The sequence below is a fragment of the Chinchilla lanigera genome, unplaced genomic scaffold (genome assembly GCF_000276665.1).
Source record: "Chinchilla lanigera isolate Chin_1 unplaced genomic scaffold, ChiLan1.0 scaffold00068, whole genome shotgun sequence".
Lineage (NCBI taxonomy): Eukaryota > Metazoa > Chordata > Mammalia > Rodentia > Chinchillidae > Chinchilla > Chinchilla lanigera.
Window position 1 is genome coordinate 306630 of NW_004955469.1, and position 5860 is coordinate 312489.

The following is a 5860-nucleotide window of genomic DNA, read 5'->3' on the forward strand; positions in this document are numbered from 1 at the left end:
AACAGCACATTTAATTATTCCCTTATGTTGGTTAACTCTTTGAATTTCCATTTATTAGAATTTTCAAGCCTAGCATAGACATTTACAAAACCACGTTAATGTTGACCATTTTAGTCTTTGGTACAGACTCCTAAGTGTAGTAAAATACAAGATAAAAACTCTAGTGGTAGCCATTTTGTCAAGGCTTACGGACATTTGAAACATTTTGGCTCCTAGGGTAGCTTTTGTCCATGTTGAATTTGTAGTTTCTTTGAAGCTCAGGCTCTAGAAAATCCATGAGAAAAAGTTTTAGAAATTGATAAGGTGACATAGCCACAATTTAAAATAAACTGTAATTGTGTTTTTCCCTAAAAGAAAATGGTAGAAGACTTATCTAAAACTTATAAGACGCAAGTCTTCTACTAAGAAGAAGAGTAATATTCTACTGAATATCCATTACTAGAAAATTTAGTGTCACAAAAGCCTTGAGTGCCTACTGCTAAGGGAAAAGCCATCTGCAAAAGCTGTATCCATACTGCATGCTCCCAGTCACATGATAGCAGGGGAAAAGAAAACTCATACACACAGTAAAGACAGCAGAGGTGGCTGGGGATAGCCAGGGTGGGAAGGAATGGACAGAAGGAAGACAGGGCATGTTTAACCAGTGCAGTTATTCTGTATAATACTGCAGAGGTGGATGCATGAAATTATGCACTGGACAAAACTCAGAATTATGCAACATTCAGTGACCCCTAATATACATCATGAACTTTAGTTAATAATAACACATCAGGCTGGGCATAGTGGCACACTCCTGTTATCCCAGCACTTGGGAGGCTGAGACAGGAGGATTGCCATGCATTTGAGGCCAGCCTGGGCTACATAATGTGTTCAAGCACAGCCTCAACTATCGCATTAACATTATCCCCTAGTTATTACAGACTGATCAGGCCCGCAATCTCTTGAAGGAGTGGATGGCAAAGGCTTAAATAAATGAGACAAGTGAAATGATTTTAGGGCTCTGGGAGGTTCCAAACCCTCTATCAGAACTCAAGATTCTCTGGGGCTAAGATAAAGATCATCTCTGAGCTCCTGTACTTACTTAGTTATCAAAACAAGGTGGGGGCTACTGAAGAAAAGCAGGACTCTGCCGTGAATGCAGGCCTTTCACTCAAGAGCTTCTCCAAGTAAGACATTATGTTAATTTAGGAGAACTGTATTATCTCCAGGAAGGTCTCCACCCAGGAACAACATGCCTACAGCTACAGTCTTTATCTGGTTAATTGAGGTTGGAGTCAGGAGTCCTTAGCTGTGGCCTTGTTTCATCCTTTGAGGCCTCATGGCTTCACCCACCATTACAGGCCTCAGTAGGAACCAGTCACTCACAAGTAAATATGGAAAGCTAATTGGTTAATTTAAGTCCTACTCACACATGCTTCCTAGTGGTCTCCATCACTGAACTGCATAGCAAGACCCTGTCTCAACAACAAACAAACAAAAAAATCAATGCCAGTTCATCAGTAGTGAGGCTGGAGGTTATTAACAGAGAAAAGGGGTACGGTACAATACTAAGGAAACTAGTTTCTGTTCAATTTTTCTCTAAACTTAACATGAAATGCAAACACTAATGAACATTTGTTAACTTCTTTTGATGCACCATGAAAATGTAAATTTTTAAAGATAAATACATTCAAGCTCTATAATACTTTATAATACTGAATATTTTTGAATTACTGATGTTGCATGTTTGTTTATAACCATCTATGAACCTTTCTTTAACGAAGCACCTTTAAAATTATTTCTAGCTAGGCATGGTGGCACATGCCTGTAATCCCAGCACTTGAGAGGCTGAGGTAGGAGGATCGTTGCAAGTTCGAGACCAGCCTGGGCTACAAAGTGAGCTCAAAGCCAGCCTGAGTTGCTGAGGAAGACCATGTATAAAAATAAATAAATAAATAAATAATAATATAAAATAAAATTATTTCTAGATCCAACTCCACTCTATGATATTCTTCTAATTAAAATACCTATAGTACCACAAATTTCTGTCCTGTTAAAAACTATTTTTATTGCTAAGTGAAAATTTGAAAAATATATAGAAATTAAGTCAGAGCTTAGAGAAATAAATCAAGCTACATATTAGTCTAATTTCAAAACTACATATTAGTCTAATTTCAATGCTATAATGTCACCAATATATTTAGTATTTTCTGTTAAAATGGTTGTCATTCCCCCCAAAAAAGATAATTTAAGATGGAGACAGAGAAATGTGAAAATATATTAAAATGTTTGATCAATATACTATTAAAGTGTTTTTAAAAATTCAGTACCAGCTAAATATTTTACCCACAGGCATTGAAAGTATCTCTTGGTTTTGCCTTTAGTTCTTGTAAATAAGAAGGATCTACTGATTCTTGCAAATCAACAATCTCCAAATTTTGATGTTCAATGTGAAATTTATATATCCTGTAGCAAGTTTTCCTACTCAACAAAGCACTAATGACTGAAGGCAGTGAAACCATGCTGATAAGTGCTCATCCTAAACATGCATTTAGAATGGCAGCACAGATGAGAGAAATTACTCTATAAACTTTAAAAGACAAAGAGAAAAATAATTTCATAAAATATTCATTTGACTATTGAGGAAATTGCACAAAAAGTTTTGTACAGTTGAAAATAAATACTATCAAGATATAGAAAATGTATAACTCAATTTGAGCAGATTTTAGTCATATAAAAAGGCAAATGTACAAGACAGGTGAGGAAAAAGTAAAGTTTTGCTTTAAAGCTGGCCTAAACATGTAAAGATAGAAGATCAAAAGAACAAAAGCAAAAGCAAAAATGTGCCCAATTCTCCCCACTCTATGTTTAACTGTATTTTGGTCTGGTAACAAAACAAAAAAGGTATATATGTCTAGATTGTCTGATGGAACCATAAACCCAAGCATTAAAAAATGATAAAATAAAGACTAAATTAATATTTACTGTATAGCTAGTTAACAGTTTCACTCATCACACTGACCAAGTGCTTTAAAGACTGTGCAGAGATTTCCAAAATTGTTACCAGCCACTCAGGTTCATATGCTTAGCTTCATTTGCTCACTGCTGACAAATCAGAAAAGGCCATATATTTTGGCTTAAAAAAAAAAGGGACTCATTCAAAACTGGCTGTAGCGAGATGAAGGCACAAGCCAGCATCTCACCTTGCACTGCTGAGTGCTGCATAGGAAGGAACAGAGGGGAGGGGAGCACAGAGAGCTAATTCAGATCTCCATGTTTGCCTAATTGCCACCACGCATCCACTGCTCCCGAACCTCACTCTCATGGAAAGGAACCTGCACTGCTGTCTCCCAGGGCCAGCACCTGCATCTTCCCTCACATCACCTGGGCTGAGGAGAGGAGGGGGATTGGTATGTGCTCAGCAAAAGGGAAAACACCTAACTTTTAAAGTTCTGTTTTGCAATACTGCTTACAAAATCATCCCAATGTATCTCAGATAAGCAGAGATGATACAAGCAAGTACAGTAAATGTTGATGAGTGAATTGAATTATTAAATGATTTAATACATGTAAGGAGTTTAGAATAGCTACATAGCATGCATCTATGAATGTACATTTTTTAAATTATTGCTTGCTTTAGCTTTCTGTCACTGTGACAAAATACCTCAGAAAAACAACCGAAAGGGGGAAGGCTATTTTATCTCATGATTATAAAGTTTCAGACCACGGTCAGCTGGCTCCATGATTCTAGTTCCATGCTGAAGTTGGAATCATAGCAGAGGGCATGTGGGAAATGGCTCAGCTCATAGCAAAGAGGAGGCAGACAGAGTGGAGCGGGCAGGTGCCATAGAGGAAAGGCGTAGGGACAGAAATGCCCTCTCTTGTCACACACCCATGACCCACTCCTGCAGCCAGGCCCCACCACTTGTGTCCTCTCATCTCCCAAGAATGTAATCAATGCAACAGTAGACTAGTCCTTTGCTTTCCAAGACTTCCCCAAATTACATATTGCATTGTTTGAAAATTTTTTAATATATATGCTAATTTGCTTTTGATTTATACTATTAGCTTATCTTAGATCACTGAAAAGAAAGTTTTGGAGGGACTTCTCTAGCTTGGGGAAGCGCGAGTCACCCCTCCTTGCATGTGAGTGAGTGAGTGCTCCAAGAGCTGCTGGTCCTGCAGTTCGATTCTGTGCTTTACTTCCAGTGCGATGGTTCCCAGCTGAAACTCACAGAGAGAGCCAGGTATTACCCATCTACTTCCTGGGGGCAGAGCAGGCGACCCAGAACCCGCCGCCATTACAGACTGAGTCTCTGCCCGCCCTGCACCCAAGGCAGACAGGAGGTCCTCACTCAGAAGCCCCAGGGACTTCTCCGGCTGGCATGGGCTCATGCAGCCCTTCCCTGCACCCGCGTGTCCTGTGCCTAGTGAGCGAGTGCTCCAAGAGCTGTTGGTCCCATGGTTCCAGTCGGTGCTTTACTTTTGCCCTGACCCCCTGGTTTGTCTAAGGCACGAGCAGTCTGCGACTGCTAGCCATCCAGCCTGCATCGGGTTCCTGTATGTGTCCTGAACTGACTGGAGACACAGAATTACAGAATTAAGTGGGTCACAAACTGTCGACCCTGCAGCTTGTGTCTGGGTTTTGCCTGTACCATGAGCTGCCTCAGGAAAAAGGTCCACTGGTCTGGGGTTGTCACACCAGTGCAACACGAGTCTGGGCCATGCACGTGCCCTGAACTGCAAAGGGACGCTGGATCAGACGGTCTGCCAGCAGCTGACACCAATGCCCCCGCATCTGACACTGGGGATAACTAGATACAAAACAACAACTGCCAGAAAACCCGAGACTAAGTAGAGCTTCTCAGGGGTCAGTGAGGGGCAAACCTGACCAACAGGAAAACTAGGGACACTAGCGGACTTTGCTGTGCAGCCACTGAAGAGGGAAACTGAGCTTTCTGCATCTGGTAGCAAACATGTCAAAATGAAGGACTAAAACACAATCCCAGAACTCCACCCCACTCAGAACAAGTCCAGGAGACATTGACATTGGAGAAATTGGTAAATGCATGCTTGAAATAGCTGAAATGATTGCAATGGAAGTAAAGAAACAATTCCATAAAGCCATAGAAGAGATGAGCTCAGAAATTATCTCTCAGGCAAAAAGTGAAATGACAGTAATAAAGAAGGAACTGCTCAAAAGTCTGAAAAAGAAACATATAAGAAAATAGAATAACAAAGGCAAGGCTCAGAAGCTTTCAATGAAAATATAGAAAGGACTTAGAACGCATGAACCAGATTCAAAGAGATTTCCAGGAAAACAAAGCTGCCACTGAAAGCTACCAAAACTGCTTGAATGAAGCTGAAGACAGAATCTCAAACTTTGAAGACAGCATGGCAGCTAGCAAACGTGAAAGAAAGGATCTCGTAAAATCAACAAGGATCCAAGAAAAGTCAATTCAAGAGCTGCAAGATGAGACAAAGAGGAATAATGTACAACTTACAGGAGTCAATGAAACAGCCGGAGGCAACACAACTGATGTACACTGACATATTTGCAGAAATAATAGCAGAAAATTTCCCAAGCATGGAAACAGAAAATAATCTACAGGGAAATGAGGCATATAGAACTCCCAACATACCACATCCAAAATAAAATTACACCCAGACATACAATAGTCAAGTTCCCAGATCTCCGGCAAAAGAACAGAATATTAAAAGCTGCTAGAGAAAAGAAACAGGTTACCTATAAAGGAAAGCCCATCAGAATCACGGCAGAGTTTTCTGCACAAACCATCCAATCAAGAAGACCTTGGAGTGAAACATTACAGGTCCTGAGACAGAACAGCTTCCAACCAAGATTGATGTACCCTGCCAAACT